We start from the raw sequence: 20,708 nt of genomic DNA, 5'->3' as shown, positions 1-20,708 counted from the left end.
TAATGCGGATATGGAAGAATATCCAGAATTTTGGGATATAGATATACACTGCATTTATTTAGATAATCGTATATTTCATGATAGTATGCTTTCAAATTCCAGCAGGGTAACCTTACTCTTGCATGTTGTGGAGTTCGATCAGATCTCAAGCGGTTAAAAAAAGGGTTAATAGTTTGTGATCGATATCTGAGTGGGAAGGAGAAAGTCTGATGCGAGTTGAACCAAATAAACAAGAAGTGCTGGAAGCTTTCGACTCTACTCGATTTATTAGTAATTCTACTCAAGTAATAAAAAATTAAATAGCTAAAAATATATTACAAAAATTTCGATGCATTCTAAAATAATATCCGAAGTGATAAACAAGTGGATTGAATAATATAATTCCGTAGTTCTACGTCCAAAACTGCGGTCGTGTCCTAGATACAACACACATTCGCACATTCGTTGAACAAGGTTTCCAACTTTCACACCGAGGACAGCCGAAAATCACGTGCTCCGGCGTTTCCTCCCCTTGGGGTCGATTTCGGTTTTCAAGGGGTCGACATGAACGAAAATTTATTTTGGGGGTCGATGAAGTCTGACAGTCGACCCCTATTAAATAACACAAGTTATTTTTTGAAACTTTCAAGATGCTCATAAGTTATGTGAACCACCTGATTATAAGAATGATTAATATTTTAACTGAAAATATAATAACTGTACAATTTAAAATCTCAACAAGACGATGAGCGTTTGCGCAAGACGAAAAGAAAAAAAAGTACAAAAGTAAAAGATGAAAAATTCGGCAAGTAAAAAAACGTGAACAGGTTCGTAATTTAACACGAAGGAAGTTATCATCAAATTAAAAATTTAAAAAAAACATATTAGTAATTTCAGGAAACTTAGGATGGGTCGCGAAGAGGGAAAAATGTCATTCAATTTATTATAGAGATTTCATAATCAATAAACAAAGAAACAAATGTTAGATATATTAAAGATGAAAAAATGTGCCAAGAAATGATTTTTGCTACATATATGAAGACTGATACCAGAGGAGAATCGATCTTTGAGGCTGTGGAAAGTTTTTGTTACTGACAAAGCTATTTCATGGAAAAACATTGTGACTGATGGTGCTTTGTTTGGTCGTTATCGTGGTTTTACAGCTCACTCAAAGTTACAACTGCGTAAGGTACTGGTCATTCACTGCGTGATTCACAGGCAGCATTCAGTAGCAAAAAATCTGAGCCCTAGAGCGCATCATTTTTTTTTATTTTGGCTTAACGTCTTTACAATATGGATTTACAATTCTTATCCAATGAACTCGGCCCGTGGTCCGGTCTCTCTCTCTCTCTCTCTCTTTCTGTCTCTCCTCTTCCACTTGGTCTAACCACTTTGCTCACTGCGCTCCTCATTGTCTCGTTCCAGTCGATTCCCACTGAACACCATTTTTGCAGGATAGTTGATCACTTTCTGGATACTGGGCTCACGCAACTCACCGGCGAGTTCATTCTTCATTCTCGTGGTTCATTCTTCACCTCTATACGCTGTCCATCGCACACCACCGAAGATGGTTCTCAACACACGTCGTTCAAAGACTCCGAGTGCTCGCAGGTCCTCTTCGAGTATTGTCCACGTTTCCTGCCCGTAGAGGACAACCGATCTTATGAGCATTTTATAAGGGAACATTTTGCACGATTGCCAAGTCTGTTTGACCTCAAGTGTTTGTGGAGACCATAGTAAATACGACTCCCATTGATAATGCGTGTCCGGATCTCGCGGCTGGTATCAATGTCAGACGCTACCATTGAGCCATAGACAAATTGATCCACTACCTCGAACTCATCACCTTCGATCACTATACTACCACCCAATCGGATCCTGCCATGTTCGGATTTGGAAGCCAGCATGCATTTGGTTTTAGACGCATTGATTTTCAGTCCAAGGGCCTTATTCCCGTATCCACTTACACTTACTTTCCCACTACACTTACATCTCACTTCACTTTTTTGCGTTTCCACCGATCGTGAAGTGTAAAAAGTGGAGTGGATACCAAAATGACCCTGTGTTCATTTTGTTTCTAATGGCGCGTTTACATTAGAGAGATAAATAGCTATAGATGGATTTATTCAAACGAAAATAGATGTAAACGGGTGAGAATATGTATGATACACTTCTTCGAGGTATATATAACGACTATGAACAGAATAAATTTAGACATATGTAAACACTGGTGAATTTCGTACTGATGAGAAATCACTAAAGTTGGATGCAGTTCTACTTCAGGTGAATAAATTCACCGAAAATATGAATATATTCAGAATATAAGTACGCGCTAGTGTAAACGGTTTTTGCGATTTCTATAAATCTCATCATATTTTTCACATATATCACTAGTCTATACCCACCGTGAGAGAAACGTCAGTTGTATTTTGTTTTGTTTATCCTCGAGTTGTGTCGATACACCCAGAAAATGGATTACTTCTTCTTTCTTTCTTTATTTTTAAGAGGCTTTAAACTTTGCAGTTCATTCGCCTCTAATGGATTACTAAAAAAAGCTTCCAAATCTTCTGTAATGCAAACAGTAGAATGTACATATTTTCTTTCTGTAAATATTACCAATCTTTTGTAAAATAACTGTCAGATGCAATACTCATCCCTACAAACGATTGATTCATTTTACTTCGCGGTATTAATAACTTTTACGATTGTCATTACTGGTAACCGTGAACAAAATGTAAATATAACGTTATTAGCCTAATTACCGAGTTGTTAATTGAGTTACCCGGTACTACTTTCCGATATTGATTTCTTCACAGAAGAAGGTCGTATTAACTCAGATTCGGGGCAAAGAAGTAATGTTTGTGAAAATCAATTCAATCTATGTTTTTTAATAAATATTGATACATATTGGATAGCAATGATTTGTGCTCGTCTGCTACGGGAGATAGCGAAGACATTACTTCAATAATAAGGAATCTAGGTACTTCGATACACAAAAACGAGCCCTGTCGAGTCCTAGTTTTACCTTTATGCTGTTGGATTCGTTCAAGGACAACTTCATGAACGTTTTGCAGTGATCGGTGGTTCGATCAATTGGATGTTTTCCGGAATCGTCACGATGCAGGTTCCGTATCCACTGACGCTGCGCGTCAAGTCAATGTTACAACGGGACATAGAGCTAGCCTCACTTTATGCCGCCTGAGTTTCGTCAGCTTCGCGATATCTCCCGAATGTGTTTGGCTGAGAAGTAATTACACGCTGGTCCTGAGAGATGATGATGGTGAGAATTGAGTACAGGGAAACTTCGATATAACGTACCCTCTTTATTACGTACCCTCGGTATAACGTCACTCGATATAACGTACATTTTATCTCGATATAACGTACATATTTCCAAAGTGTAAAGGAAAATTTTTTTCAATATTTTTTTCTGATAGAACAATGAATTATCTGTATTGTGATGCTAAAACAAGTTTTGTACTTTTAATCAATCCCGAAATACAGCTGTTTTTTTGATTCCGGATTCTAAATGAATCAAGCTTTAATCAACAGTACGAAGGGAAACATCATGAGAAAGGCTGACTTCGTCTTCTGATTGAAGTTATTCATTAACTTTTACTAAAACAGCAACACAATAATGTCTTGTAGACTACGTTTGTGAGTGCTTCGATATAACCTACAATTCGATACAACGCAAAATTTTGAAAGTGAAATGTACGTTATATCGAAGTTTACCTGTAGTAGTCTGTCGTAGCTATTTGTAGTAATAATTGTGTATTTTTTCCTAATTTGTAGCCATGGATTAGACCCAATCGATGCAGGAACAGATGTCGATAGCTTAGATAGTTCAATAAATAATTGAAATAGTTTAGATAGTTCAATAAATTAATAAAGATGCATACAAAAGCTCAATAAATTCATAACAAAATATGCATAAGGGTTGGGTTAACACAACATGTTTAGGGTATATGTTAAACCAACGTTGAACCGACTGCTTATACTGGGTTATACTGGCCGATTTGAAATTTGTTTACCATTGCATAATGGTCCAGGAGATGCATTTAAGTGGAAATTAGCATTTAGAGCTCGGCAGTTATTCTCTAGACAAAAACTGTCTTCGACAAAGTTGTTACATATTAGGCTGTCAAAAAAGTCCTGCGGTATTTTTTTTGAATTTTCATTTGTTCATAAAATTAGTTACAATCATCTGTTTTAAGTCAAATATGCGCCGTTTTGTTCGATGACTTGTTCCCAACGAGATGCCAACTTCATAATACCCATGTTATAGAAGATCGCTTCCTTATTGGCAAAAAAACTCGGATAGCCAATTTTCAGAGGCCTCTTTTGTGGCTAACTTCTGACTACCTAGCTCGTTCGCCATGGACAAAAAGAGGTGGTAGTCACTTGGTGTAAGGTCCGGACTATACGGCGGATGCAAAAGAACCTCCCATCCGAGCTCCCGGAGCTTCTGGCGCGTCATCAAAGAAGTGTGTGGCCTGGCGTTGTCCTGATGGAAGACAATGCGGCCTCTGTTTATCAAAGATGGCCTCTTCTTCATGAGTGCTACCTTCAAGCGGTCCAGTTGTTGGCAGTACAGGTCCGAATTGAGCGTTTGACCATAGGGAAGCAGCTCATAATAGATTATTCCTTGACAATCCCACCAAACACACAGCAGAACCTTCCTGGCCGTTAATGAGGGCTTGGCCACCGTCTGAGCCGCTTCAGCGGGCTTCGACCATGACCGTTTGCGCTTCACGTTGTCGTAAGTGACCCACTTTTCATCGCCAGTCACCATCCGCTTCAGAAACGGGTCGATTTTGTTGCGATTCAGCAGCGATTCACATGCGTCGATACGGTCAAAGATGTTTTTTTTGCGTCAACGTGTGTGGCACCCATACATCGAGCTTCTTTGTGAATCCAAGCTTCTTCAAATGGTTAATAACGGTTTGATGACTTATCCCCAGCTCTTGGCCGATGCTACGGCTGCTACTATGCCGGTCTTTCTCGGCTAATTCAGCGATTTTGTAGCAAATTTCGACGACAGGTCTTCCGGAGCGTGGCGCATCTTCGACGACCTCTACACCAGAACGAAAACGTTGAAACCATCGTTGTGCGGTGGAAATGGAAACTGTATCGGGTCCATAAACTGCACAAATTTTATTGGCAGCTTGAGATGCATTTTAGCATTTGTCATAGTAGTACTGTAAAATATGTCGGATTTTCTCTTTATTTTGCTCCATATTTGCGACACTATAACTCACGAACGACTTAACCAAACAAAACACTGTCAAAGACTATATTATAGCGCGCAAAAATACCTTTCCAAAGGGTGACCAAAATTGTCGATGAAATAAAATATTTAACATTCTTATCTTTATAGATAGAAGTAAACATAGTTCGACAATATTGTAGTCCCAGTTATTTGTGACATCTTTGTAGAACAAAGTTTTTTTCTATCTCTTGAAATAACCGATATAGCGCCTTTTTTCTAAGTTGCATTTGGGTCACCATGAAAAAAACTGTTTTCTTGTTCTAGCTTTTTTTTTCAATTTCTACATACAAACTGTCTTCGAAGGACTTCTAGAGCTTACATACAAATATTTTTGGATGCAGAACTTGTCAATATCTCAACTTCACTCAAAGTTAATGATATTTCTTCCCAAAAAAAGGGTGGGTTATATCTATGATATAATCGCAAAGTTGACGTGGGACTAGCTTAGCGCTTAGCTTAGCAATCATTTGTTTGTATTGAATAAATTTTTGATTGAATGAGACAATTTCCGGATTCAATCGAATTCAATATATTTGCTTTGTGAATGAAGAGATTAAATGAATGCCATGTAAGGTCAATTCATGCATTGTGATATATTATGTTCTTTATTACAAGTAAATTTACGTTTGGTATTATGCCTAGGACAAAATATGTGAACGGAAGAATTATCAAACGATTATTTTAGTTTCCATTTCCATCTGAAGTTTGCATCTCTCATGTGTACGTACTTCTTGAACCACAAATTTGCTTGATTTGATAAACTTCAGGCACTCAGTGTCAGAAATTCAGTGAGCAGAATAACCGAACCGAAGCGTTGTGTTCGTTTTTGTAATCCGTGTTAGGAAAACACTTTTCGGAGTGCAAGAAAACATGCGTGTGCACAAGTACCCCCGACTTGCATGAATCAACAACTTCAACTTATACTTTTTATATTATAGAGCCTTTAAACTTGAAAGTTCACTCGCCTCTAATGTCTGCAAGATTTTCCCAGGTTCCTAAGATTAGAAGATCATGTTGAGGAAACATATTCTAGTCTGCACAAAGGCAAGCGTTTCCGAAAATACTCGCAGTTTGAATTTATTTGCAATGCCGATTTTCCTAGACACCTTGGATTAGAAGTCTATATTAGGGAAACACATTTCAGCCAAAACAAACATAACCCCGGCTTGCATGAATTTGCAATGTCAATTACCTCAGACACCTTGGTTCTGAAGTCTGTGTTGGGGAAACACATTTCAACCGGAACAAAAATGCCCCCGAGTTGCATGTATTTGCAATGCCAATTTCCCCACTCTCCATGGATTTGAAGTCCTTGTTAGGGAAACACATTTCAGTTGGAACAAAAACACCCTAGACTTTCATGCAATGCCGATTTCTCCAACACTGCTTGGTTTTGATGTCTGTGTTAGGGAACACATTTCGGTGAGAACAAAAATCCCTATACTTTCATGTATTTGCATTGCCGATTTCCTCAAGGCTGCTTGGTTAAGATGGCTGCGTAAATCGGGCCAATCAAAACGAGGTAGTTGAAGCGTTTAGATAACGCTTAACATTTTACAGTTATTCAATTGTTTATCTAATAAAAAAATTCCTTTTATTATTTTCGATAGAAGCGTAGAAATATTCTCTGTCAATTGATGCAAACATCTTTCCGACCCAGTAAGATATGTTCGAGTTATAAGCACTAGGACTCTTTCATTTTTTCGTGCATGTTCTGAGTTTAGGTTTTCATTTAATTCATTAACCATACTCCGGTTAGACGTAGCCCCACGTCAAAATACGCTCTCTTCAATTGTTTGTCATTCTTTCTGGGAAAAACATAAACAAAGTTTGTTGATGGCATTTGAAATGGCATCTACATAATGTGTAATGTGTAAATTAAAATCAAAAACATGAGTTTTTGGGTTAAAACCCATCTATAAATTTGAGTAGGATTAAGATATTGACAAGCACTGCACCGCAAAATGTTGGTCTTGATAAGCTCTAAAAGTCGTACGAAGACAGTTTTAATGTGAAATTTGAAATATAAAAGTTAGAGCAAAAAAACGTTTTTTCATGGTCACCCTAATGCAACTTAGGGAAAAAGCGCTAAATCGATCATATTAAAAGATAGAAAAAACTTTGTTCTTTGTTCTACAAAGTTGTTTAAAAAAATACGAGCTACAACATTGTCGAACTATGTTTATCTCTATCTATAAGGATTAGAAAGTAAGATTTTTTCATTTCAGCGACAATTTTGGTCACCCTATTTTTGATAACATGGAAATGAGCGCTCTATTATATGTAACAACTTTGTTGAAGACAGTTTTTGTCTAGAGAATTATACTTATGACAGACATACAACTGTACTAGCGTTGTACTTCGAAAATTGTATGTCTGTCATCATGTACAGCGCTAGAACCATGCAAGCAACTCGGTACAATCGCTGTACCTGTACCGACCTCTTTTACCGCTGTACATGGCTACAGTTGTACTGTGCGCAGCGCCATAGACGGTTAGTGGTGGGTAGCATGAACAAACCGAATCAAAACACTTGGTAAACACTCTTTTCAAAAGAAGCTTGTTTGTTGTGTTTGATAGTTTAGACGGCAAATGAAAACCTTTTTCATTGAAATATGCAGTGAAAATTGGTCAAACTTCTGATTGTCAGTTTGACATGCGGTACAATGTAGAACCAAAGTATATGTATCATGCTACCGTGATACCTGTACAACGCTAGTACAGCTGTATGTCTGTCCATGGTATAACTGTCGAGCTCTAAATGCTAATTTCCACTTAAATGCATATTCTGGACCATTGTGCATTGTTATCGCGTAATATGTAAGAAGAATTCGAATTGCAAAAATTACTAAATATTGGTAATATCCACCAAAAAGCTCGTCATATATACCAACTTTTCGGGAGAGTGTATGATCGGCGATTATGATGAGCAATCGCTGTTTACACAAAAGAGAGCGTGAATTGTAAATCAGGGGCCTTAGCGTAGGAACACACTGGACGGCTCTCCCGCGCGGATTTTGCAATGACAGACCGCCGCGGAGCCTCGATAATGGAATGTGTATGATATAAAACACACAAGGCGGGGCGGGTGTGTACGGTTCCAAAATCACTGTTGAACGGTTCCCCATTCGCTGCGGTGGCTCGATGGAGATGATGCGCCGCAACGGTTTTGTGAGAGTATTAATGTTTATGCGCTTTTGAAAGGTGAAAATAAAGCAAGGCAATAATAAATGTACTCTCAGATGAGCCAATACGTGAAATCCACTCTGCGGTCATGTAGCTGCGGATAATCGTATTCCATCCAAATTGTCGAGAAATGCAATATTTCAGACGTTTGTGATCAAGTTCTCTTTCCCTCTCGCTCAGGTAAACATCCCCTCTTCCGTTTCCCATCATTCTGTCTTTATATACCGCCCCTCGAATCCACTTACTGTCCAAACAGTTGTACCTTGTACCATAGAATCGTCTTGCATCCGTCTATAAACATATAATAAGAAACCGTCGAAAGCCGCTGAATGTGTTTTACATCGAGCTCCTGCTGCGACTTGTCATTGTGAAAATCGCGCGGTAGAGCCGTCTAGTTTGTTTCCACGCTTATTCCCGAATACACTACAAGTGAAAACAATGTGAAGTGAGTACAACCTTATTCCGGATTGCACGCCACTGTAAACATTTGGTAGGATTCATTATTAATACACCGAGTTCATCCACCGATGTTATTCTGGTTTACACTTCACGCTCTATTTTGTGTAAACAGCGATTCCTCGTGCTCATAATCGCCGATCATGCACTCTCCTGAAAAGTTGGTATATATGACGAGCTTTTTGGTAAATATTACCAATGTTTAGTAAATTTTTGCAATACGAATTCTTCGTACATATTACGTGATATGGTACACAAATGTCAAATCGGCCAGTATAACCCAGTATAAGCAGTCGGTCCAACGTTGGTTTAGCATATACCCTAAACATGTTATGTTAACCCAACCTTTATGCATATATTGTTATGAATTTATTGAGCTTTTGTATGTATCTTTATTCATTTATTGAACTATCTAAACTATTTAAATTATTTATTGAACTATCTAAACTATCGACATCTGATCCTGCATCGATGTGGTTCTGATCCACGGCTACAAATTAGGAAAAAAATACACAATTATTACTACAAATAGCTACGACAGACTATTCAATTCTTACCATTATCATCTCCCAGGACCAGCATGTGATTACTTCTCAGCGAAACACATTCGGGAAATATCACGAAGTCGACGAAACTCAGGCGGCATTAAGTGGGGCCAGCTCTATGCCCCGTTGACTTGACTCGCAGCGTCAGTGGATAAGGAACCTGCGTCGTGACGAATCCGGAAAACATCCAATTGATCGAACAACCGATCACAATCATCTGCAAAACGTTTATGAAGATGTCCTTGACCAAATCCAACAGCATAAAGGTAGAACTAGGTCTTGACAGGGCGCGTTTTTGTGTCTCGAAGTACCCAGGTTCCTTATTATTGAAGTAATGTCTTCGCATTCTCCTGCAGCAGACGAGCACAAATCATTGCTATCCAATATGTATCAATATTGATTAAAGAACATAAATTGAATTGATTTTGAAGAATATTACTTACCTGTCCCGAATCTGAGTTAATTCGACCTTCTTCTGTGAAGAAATTAATATCGGAAAGTAGTTCCATTCAACTGAATAAACAGCTTGGTAATTAGGGTAATGCTTGTTTTAGAACGAGCGAATTTTTCAGGTGCGAAATGTTTTCGCTAAAGTCATTCACATTGAAGTACGAAATCCTGCGAAAAACAAGTTTTACGAGATTGGTGGAAAAAATTCATATTACTCACAAATTTGAGTTCAAGTATATCTCTAATTCGATACAATTCAATATTAGAAAATTCAGTAGAGCATAAATATAAATTTGGAAAATTAATTATTATCCTGCAGCAAGCTTGAATATTGGTTACATCGTTCCATCGATGTGAAGCTGAGCGATATTTTTTATATCTTGTTGCACCCATCTTGATTGACTTGTTACAATTTTCTGATGTGAGCAGAGGTAACTGTCAAAACAACGCGAATTCGTATTTTTTCGCAGAAAAATCTTGGGAAGTTCTATCTTTTTTCGCTCTTTTGAAAGAAATCCCGCACTTCGTTTTGATTGGATGTCGAAAAAAGTTCGCAAAAATTCGCGTAAATTTGTTTTCATTGTGAAAGGTTGAAAAATAAGCTTAATAATTTTATATTTACATTTTCTTCGCGGTTGCGAGTAATGACAATCGTATAAGTTACTAATACTGCGAAGTAAAATGAATCAATCGTTGATAGGGATGTGTATTGCATCTGACATTCATTTTACAAACGGTTGGTAATATTCACAGAAAATATGTACATTCTACTAATGTTTGCATTACAAAAGATTTGGAAGCTTTTTTTAGTAATCCATTTTTTTGGTGTATCGACACAACTCGAGGATAAACAAAACAAAATACAACTGACGTTTCTCTTACGGTGGGTTTAGACTAGTGATATATTCATGTGAAGAAATATGATGAGATTTATAGAAATCGCATCAACTGTTTACACTAACGCGAAGTTATATATATATATATTTTTTTAAAGAGGTGAGGAACGCTCTACCAGCCTTACCTGGGAAGGGTTAACCCAGACGTCGAGTGGGGATCGCACCCACAAAAACCAAGCCCTCTACTCGTTGCCTTATTCCCCCTGGGACCACATCTAGGCGACTACTTCAGGGGGCGGCTGTGCTCATGCACTTCTCGAGTTTCCAACGCTAACTAGCGTTGTCCTTCCCTTTTTCTCAATATTTTTTCTCTCTATTCGTTATTAGTTCCACTGCGCAGACTCTCTTCGCAGGCATCCGTTTACCCGTTGAGACGTGAACCGATTAGGAATTGCCCTCCAACTTGACGCGCAACCCGTCACAGCCACCCTCGCGGGGTTTCTCACCTGTCGAGACGTGAACCGATTAGGAAGCGCCCTCCAACTTGACGCGCGCCCCGTCACAGTCACCCTCGCAGGATTTCTCTTCCTAACGGAGCGCCGATTAGGCAGTGCCCTCCAACCTGACGCGCACTCCGTCACGGCAACTCTCGTGGGGTACACACCGATTTGATGACGCCCTCCTAGGCGCTCGCTCCGTCGAAACGTTCGCAGTGATCCTCCATCCAGGCCAGGCGTTGCCAGGCAGGCCTTTTGCTGTTCTCCGCGGCAGTATCCGTTTACCTGTCGAGACGTGCACCGATTAGCAAGGGCCCTCCAACTTGACGCGCGCCCCGTCACAGTCACCCTCGCAGGATTTCTCTTCCCATCGGAGCGCCGATTAGGTAGTGCCCTCCAACATGACGCGCACTCCGTCACAGCAGCTCTCGTGGGGTATACACCAGTTTGATACACCAGTTATTAAATCGGCATCCATTTACCTGTCGAGACGTGCACCGATTAGGAAGCGCCCTCCAGCTTGACGCGCACCCCGTCACAGTCACCCTCGCAGGATTTCTCTTCCCAGCGGAGAGCCGATTAGGTTGTGCCCTCCAACATAACGCGCACCCCGTCACAGCTACTCTCGTGAGGTACCATCTCTTGCAACAGCCGTCGCCGTTGTTCACCTTTCACCGTCGGGCGTTGTCAGCACTTTGGTCAGCCCTGAAATCAGCCTTTGGTATAGCCCTGAATATTGCCTGAAACAGCCATGTCCAGACAGAAACTGCGTCAAGTAAAAGTTAACTTCACCGTGTTTCCTGTTCAACCAGGTCGAAAGTACCGGTATCAGCCTGTACGTCCAGCTACCATTTTCTGCCGTGTCCCATTCATACTGCCATTTGACCAACGACTCCGCTCTCATCAATTTCCGGATACCTCTGCTTTCCCGTCGCTTGTAGCACTCGCTATCTTCCGCCAGAGTGATGCAGATGGGAATCATTCCGGCGATTACACACACAGCTTCTGTCGAAATGGTCCTATAAGCACTTACGACTCGCATGGTCATGAGTCGGAATGTGCTGTTCAGCTTCCTCCGATTTCGGTGGGTTTCCAGAGCCGCCAACCAGGCAGGGCCACCATACCTCAGTATCGACGAAGATACACTTGCCAAGAGACGCCTCTTGCTGCTGCTTGGGCCAAAGCTATTTGGCATGATCCTCGCCACCACGTTGATGGCCTTTGACGCCTTCCCACATGCATAGTCGACGTGCTGATTGAAGTTCAGCCGGTCGTTGATCATGACTCCGAGGTACTTCACCGCCCGCTTCGAAACGATGGTATGTCCTCCGACCGATACCTCTGCCCGCAGCACTGCCTTACGATTGCTCACTAACAGCTCGGTTTTGTGATGTGCCATCTGGAGCTTTACGCTGTCCATCCAACTACCGATCATGTCTACAGCCTCAGTCGCCAACATTTCCACCTCCTGAAGCGTCTCGCCGATTACCGTTGTTACGATGTCGTCCGCGAAGCCCACGATCTCCACACCTCTGGGTAGCTTCAGCCTTAGAACACCGTCGTACATCGTGTTCCAAAGCGTAGGACCTAGGATGGAACCTTGTGGAACTCCCGCCGAGGTATTCTTCAGTATCTGTCCCCTGGCTTTGTTGTATACCAGGATCCGATTCTGGAAATAATTTCTCAGTATCCTGTACAGGTAGCTAGGGACCATCAATCTGTGTAGCGCCTCGGCGATGGCCTCCCAGCTGGCACTATTGAAGGCGTTCTTCACGTCAATCAAAATCATCGCGCAGTAACGGTCGCCTCTTCGTTTTTGTTTAAGCGAGACCTGAGCTTTCTCGATAACTGTCCGAATAGCGTCCACTGTCGACTTTCCTTTCCGGAACCCGAACTGCATTTTCGACAATCCGTGGTCATCCACCGTGCATTTCACCAGTCTGTTGAGAATAACCCTCTCCAAGAGCTTTTCCAAAGTATCCAACAAACAAATAGGCCTATACGACGCTGGATCTCCAGGTGGCTTTCCTGGTTTCGGGAGCAGCACCAACTTTTGTATCTTCCATTCCGCAGGGAAGAGACCGTCATCCAGGCATTTCTGCAGCACCACCCTGAACATGTCGGGGAAAGCAAGGATCGCCGATTTCAGGGCCACATTGGGGATTCCGTCGGGACCGGGTGCTTTTTTCAACTTTAGACCTTTTGTCACCGCGATGAGTTCTTCGTTGGTGACTTGGCCATTCTCTGCTTCGTCCTCACCGTACAGTATGGGTGGCCACGTCGGTGGGTCGTGCTGCGGAAAGAGTCCATTCACAATGACCTCGAGTTTTTCCGGACATAATTCCATGGGAGTCGTTGAACTACGGAATTTCGCCATCACGATTCGATATGCTTCACCCCAAGGATTTGCGTCGACGTCTCGACACAGCTCCCATAGTGGTTATATATACCGCGAAGAAGTGTATCATGTATATTCTTACCCGTTTACATCTATTTTCGTGTGAATAAAACCATCTATAGCTATAGATCTATCTAATGTAAACGCGCCATTAAAAACGACATTGAAAATGAACACAGGGTCATTTTGATATCCACTCTACTCTCTACACGAAGTTCATTTTTACACTTCACGAAACGGGAATGAGTTCAACAAAGTGAAGTGAGATGTAAGCGTAGTGGGAACGTGGATACGAGAATAAGGCCCCAATTCTCTGTGCTTCGTGCTTAAATCTGGTGTAATGTTCAGCTACCGTCACAAATGTTCTGCCGAAAATGGTTTACGTCATTAGCGAAGCAGATGAATTGACTGTATCTGTTGAAAATCGTACCACGGAAGTTAAACGCCGCTTGTCTCATAACACCCTCTGGCGCAATGTTGAACAGCAGGCAAGATAGACCATCACCTTGTCAAAGCCCCCTGTGGGACTTGAAAGATTCAGATAATCCTCCCAATATTCGCACACAGCACAGAATTCTATCCATCGTAGCCTTAATCAGCTTCCCGGGGAAGCCATTTTCGTCCATGATTCTTCATAGCTCTTTTCGTGTTATTGAATCATATGCGGCTTTGAAGTCGATGAATAGATGCGTTGGGACTCCTGTACTCACGGCATTTCTGGATGACCTGTTTGTAAGTGTCGATAGACGACGGAGTATGATTTGGGAAAGCACTTTGTTCGCGGCATTCATGACGGTGATTGCATGATAGTTCTCATAGTCAGTTTGTCGCCTTTCTTGAAGATAGGACAGATAACCCCATCTTTCTACTCATCCGGTAGCGGTTCTGTTTCCCAAATTATGACAGTCAGTCGATGCAGACAATTAACCGCATCAGTCTTTACAATATTTTCTAACTGTTATCAATATGCTTCGAAGCAATTCTTTGAAACTCTCGGTCATTTGCTCAGCTATATGAGAAAAACGACGAAATCTTTACTCGGTTACTTCTACACGCTGGAGTTTTGTGTTTCGGCTGCAGTGTGACGATCTCATCTTGATTGAAACAAAATCAATAATATCGGCCTTTCTGGCAAAGCTTTAAAAACAAAATTCAATCAGAAAATAACATTCCGCATTTGTTTTAGGATATTCAAAATTTTCAAATTCATCAATGGATAATAAATTCGTACTATATCACAGACATGGAATGAGCCAAGTTGATTATCATCAGCACAGATGAGAAGCAGGAGTACAACCAAGGTTGTCATAGGATGTGGTCACAACGCAACATTGAAACATAGTATCCTGCGTTGTGGGACATTGCTGAAAATGTCTTCTCGTTTTTCCATCATGATACATTGTCGAAAAAGGCTTCAGTGTGGTTACAAACAACCCGAAACCGATTTAAGGTATTAACTAACCAATATTGAACCATGTTTTGATATTTTGGTAGTTGCGGATAGATTGGTTTGTGATTTGATTGTTTTTATAGTTTGTGAGTAATTTTTATTAATAATTATTAAAACACTTGATATTTACTAAATTTTATGTCTATTTATTTTGTTGAATATAATGAGAAAATAATCTCAAGTTTATTCTTTGAACTAACAGCAATGTTTAGTTAGTGATAGTGATAATTATTTAGTAAGAAAAAAACTAAAGATAGGATTTTCAAAGAAATTTGGCCATAGGGGTCTGAGGTATGACTTCATTCTGGAAAAGGGGTCTCTTGCTCAAAATAGTTTGAGAACCCCTGGTCTAAAGCAACCATGTCCAGATAAGAAATGCGTCAAGTGGAAATTGACTTCACCGTGCTTTCTTTGTACCCAATTTGTTATATTTGGGATCAGTCTGTGGGTCCATTTACCGTTGGGGGTGCTGTTCCACTCCTGCTGCCACTTCCTCATGGAGTCAGCTCTTGCTGTTACTCGAGCTTCTCTATTGCTCTGTGTGCTTGTCGTTCTCAGATTGTAGCATATACCATCTTCGCTCAGAGTGATTTTGATAGGAACCAATCCGGCTATGACGCATACCGCCTCCGCAGATATTGTTCTGTAGGCACAGGCTACTTTCATCGCCATCATCCGGTATGTTCTGTTCAACAACCTACGGTTTTGTTGTAGTTTAAGCGCTGCTGTCCAAGCCGGACCACCGTAGCGCAATATCGACATGGCTACACTGACCAGAAAGCGCCTCTTACTACTGCTTGGCCCTGCATTATTGGGCATTATCCTAGCAAAAGCCGTCTTCGTCCTTCGTCTTCCATCTTCGACCCTCTGTTCTCATTCCTCGTCTTTTTACTGAGTTCTGGCGGTGTAGCGAATTGCTTGGTGGTCGCTGTGAGTATAATCATCACACACTCTCCAATTAATGTTTGATGCCAGTGTACAATGATACAGAAGATGCATTTAAGTGGAAATTAGCATTTAGAGCTTGACAGTTATTCTCTAGACAAAAACTGTCTTAGACAAAGTTGTTACTCATGATTGAGCAACAGTTTTTATGTTGTTAGAAATATGGTGACCAAAATTGTTAATGAAATAAAAAATCTAACTTTCTTATCTTTATAGATAGAGGTAAACATAGTTTGACAATGTAGCTCCAATTATTTGAGACATCTTTGTAGAACAAAGTTTTTCTCTATCTCTTGAAATAACCGATATAGAGACTTTTTTCTAAGTTACGTTAGGGTCACCATGAAAAAAAACTGTTTTTTGCTCTAACTTTTATATCTAAAATTTTACGTGCAAACTGTCTTCGAAAGACTTTTAGAGCATACTAATATAAACATTTTTCGATGCAGAACTTGTCAATATCTCAACTTTACTCAAAGTTATTAATATTTCTTCACAAAAAATACGCTCTTTTCATTTGTTTGTCATTTTTTCTGGGGCAAACATAAAAAATGTTTGTTGACGGAATCTGAAAGAACAGAATTCACTTTATGTAATATGTGATTTTCAAAACAATTTTTTTTTGTGTTTGAGTAAATTAAAATTGAAATCATGAGTTTTTGGATGAAAACCCATCAATAACTTTGAGCAGGATTAAGATATTGACATGTTCTGCATCGCAAAATATTGGTATTGATAAGCTTTAAAAGTCGTACGAAAACAGTTTTGATGTAGAATTTTAAATATAAAAATTAGAGTAAAAAACACGTTTTTTCATAGTTACCCTAATGCAACTCAGATAGAGTTACATCAGCACCAGCTCACTTGTCCTTTCGTTACGAGCGTCGTCTATAGACAACATCCGCGCGACTTCTTGTGTGTACGAGTGTCGTCTATAGACGACATCAGCGCGACGAGCTGTGTGTACGAGCGTCGTCTTCTTCTTTCTTTGTTTTTTAAGAGGCTTTAAACTTTGAAGTTCATTCGCCTCTAACGAGCGTCGTCTTTAGACGACATGAAATTCATACTGCGATCACACCAGCGCGATGTGCATACTTTTCGGCGCAGTGCTCCGTACAGGGGTGCATCTCTGTGCCATCATCTTTGCCCGTCAGGAGTGATGCCACTGAAAAGGCGATTAAGAGAGTATCAGCATCGAAAAACGGTTCCGCTTGAGGCATCGAAGCAGCCGCCACACACACACACATACACGAGCGGAATTATTTTTATTCGGTTGCTGTTCAGCATCGAGAAGATTCCGGAAAGATGTAATAGTTGAAAAATGAAAAATAATCTGCCAGTTCCCCTTGGAATTGAAAAATACATTCAAGCGAAAGAGTTTATTTTAATGTTTTCTATTCATATAATGCTGCTGTGATTGACTACATTGGGTTTTGTGATTTTTCAATCAAGTGCAATCAACGTATGACCATGTCTTTTGGCAATTGATTAGAGGTGCAATGAATCTTAAGAAGGGATCCCCGCTCTACGCGCACTGGCAAACGATGTTTACTGAACAATTTCTCAAACGAGAAATGGGTGTTGTGAGAAAGGATGAGCGGCCTCAAACATTATGTAGACTGATTGATGCAACGGATATTTTGTCTATTGGAAATGGAAAATGGATACCACAGATATAACCCACTTCCTGGTTTTTCATTCACAAAAGACTTTAATTTGCAGTATCGAAAATATGTATTTTTTATTACTGTTCAGTACAGCTCATAGTTTTCAAGATATAGATTATCAAAGATTTCTCTTAATTTAAATCGATACGCCATTTTCATAAGTTACACTAGAGTCAAAAAAATCCCAATTGGGCAAATCAGCTGATACAAGTGAGCTGATCATTTGGGACAGCTCTTCAGCTCAGTCGAGTTTTGCGGTTGTTCACACAATTGTATCTGAAACCTAACTACCATGGGACATTATAAAGCGTGGTATAAAACGGGTTAAAAACCTTTTTCCATCCAGCATATCTGCTACAACTCAATAATGGAGAAGGATGAACAAAACAAAATGACGTCATATCACGAAGAGTGGGAGACAGATAATTCTTTCGCATCTCACAAGCATCTCTGCTGCTCTGCCTCTTGAGCTGTGGAGCTCTGCAGCTCAGCAGCTCATCAGCTCAACAGCTCAGCAGTTCATCAACTCAACAGCTCAGCAGCTCCGGAGTGAGCTGAAGAGCTGCGTTTGTTTTTTCTGTGAGCCGATCCCAATCTGCTCATTATGATGAAGCGAGTCGGATGGCACATCTCTACCTACTGAACTTCGCCGGTTGGTAGCTCACGAGTTGACGGAAAAATTTGACACTCTGGTACAACAATTGAGCGTCCTAACAAAACGGATGAAACATTACGCTGACTCTGTAAAGCGCCAAGAACAACATCGGATGTTCAGAGATAACGAGAAAGCGTTCTACAACCACAATAGCGACGAGAAGTCTGACTACCGTGAGGGTTTGCCAGATATTAGCGATGTGACGAACTTCTCCACTGGTATTTGGGAGATCCCAGTACAACATCGCGGCGGGCAACGAGAGGAAGTGAGTTGTTATGAATTTGGAGAGATTCCAGCTATCATCGTCGAAGAGAACGATGTCCACGGCATATATCGATTACAGGAAGGTTTATGACTTCATACCTCACTCGTTTTTAGTTCGGGTGGAGAGCAATCTTCGAAATGCAAGGCGGTGCTGAGTGCAACTTTTTTTTTGCATCCAGTTGAACTTTCACTCCCTTGCGCACACCTGCGCCCGGATGAATCAACGCGCACCGAAACAAAGTTGAAATGTTTTGTTGTCAGTACCGTTCGCTTTGAAGTTCGAACATCCTTACTGCACCGTATCCTTACAATGGTTTATATACCCAATTTTAAACCGCGCTCGAATCTAGTTTGTCTGATTTGCTTTCACTGTTGAGGCAGTTGGTTGTAGAGATATGCAAACCGTTCACGAACGGTACGAACGAACTAGTTCGCCGAAAAGAGTGAACGAACGGTCGTTTTTTTTTTCAAAGAACGGTAGTTCTCCCCACGAACTGATTGCGAGCGAACGCTTTGTGAACGAACTGATTCCGAAAGAACGGTTTGTGAGTGAACTGCTTGTAAACGAACTGGCTCAGAACGAACTGTTTGCGAGTGAACTGTATGGGAAAGAACTGATTGAGAGTGAACTGTTTGGGAACGAACTGTTCGAGAACGAAGTGTTTGCGAACGAACTAGTGCAGCTGAACTGATTTGCGCTGGGCGGAATGGATGAATATAACGAGAACGCTTATAAGGAAAATAAAATGATATTGTCATGATGAGCAAAATGCATCTAACGCAGGGTTTATTTTGTTAATGTATGTCCAATTCTGTGTTAAAAATTAAATTAGATTTTCGTAGTTTTAAAAGCATTTTTTTTTCAACTCCGCGTAACATTCATATATTTCCTGATTATTAGAAAAAAAATCTAGGGGAAGCTGAGGCGATTCATGGATTAGGTAAACATAAAATCTCATAGTGAGGGCAAGGTATTTTCGTTGCTTTCAATTCATTGTTTGGCCTATTGCGTGTACGTGTTATCGTGATTGTTTCTATGATGGATTGTTAGTGAAAATCGCTGCTGATTTTTCCCCCTGAATAAACATTATAAAATATGATCTTACATGGAACCTGTGTGTTGTCCAAAAAGAAAATATGAAAAATTGCACATATTTTGTGCACATCAAATTATTACATAAACTTTTATCGACCGATAAACATATTTTCACATACAGTTTGCGACTTTTAAAGAAGAAGCAGCTTGTCTTTCCCCACTAAATATCAAAAATATAAATCCCAGACGTACACTATCCAATCCAACGATATCAATTCATAGCTGTCTATTGATGTTGGGTTCCAGCTAACATTCTATGTTATTCTCAATACCGCTGAACGAAAGAGCGAAAGAACGGTTCAAAAGAACTGATTCACTTAGATGAACGGTTAATTAGTGAACCGTTCATCAAAGTGAACTGTTTTGCCCATTGCATGTTTGTTGGGCTTGCTTTTATTTTTAAGCTTAGCTTAGAACGAGCGAAGACAAAACGGGCGCTAAAATTTGATATGTGTGTGTCAAGGCGGGCATCACACAAGTGAGAAGGGATGTTTAGTATCTGAATTCTGTACCGTGCTCAGTGCACTTCGTGCCAAGAGAGAATGCGTGTTTGTTTTGAGCACGCGCTGATGAAAATTGAATTCGAGCGCAGCACAGCGTATGTTTTGTGAAGACTGCCGGAGGGAATATAAGCTACATCAAATTATTTATGGGTTCGATTCCCGTTCCACCCAGAAAAAAAACTTTTGACGGATAGGACATCATTTATCTAGTTTGCGTTGATTCGGGGAACTATATAGAGTGTGGTAGGATGAGCAAATGAGCATTGTAGCGAAGCCTACAAGTATCTTAGTCTAGTCCTCTGAGATGCGGCGGGGTTAGCTGCAGGCCTTGCAAAGTCGCGTACAATTCCGAGAAAAATCTATCCAAATATTCTTATATTTTATTTTGGAAATATCATATGAGGAGCTCGAAATGAAAGAGGTGTGTGTCATATTCGATTTGCTCTTAATCGACTTTCTCTTTTGATCATAACTTAACTGTAAACACATTCCCAGCATATTCGACACTG

At 40.4% G+C, this 20,708-nt stretch overlaps 1 protein-coding gene across 13 annotated transcripts in view; it reads left to right on the top strand.

Moving 5' to 3' along the window:
- LOC129761766 (syntaxin-binding protein 5) overlaps positions 1-20,708 on the top strand; it is a 722,498-nt gene that overhangs the window by 297,411 nt on the left and 404,379 nt on the right. The window lies entirely within an intron of this gene.

Source organism: Toxorhynchites rutilus, chromosome 1 (assembly GCF_029784135.1).
Source record: "Toxorhynchites rutilus septentrionalis strain SRP chromosome 1, ASM2978413v1, whole genome shotgun sequence".
NCBI classification, from domain to species: domain Eukaryota; kingdom Metazoa; phylum Arthropoda; class Insecta; order Diptera; family Culicidae; genus Toxorhynchites; species Toxorhynchites rutilus.
The sequence above is the reverse complement of the archived record's forward strand: the minus strand, read 5'-3'. Positions and strand labels throughout refer to the sequence as shown.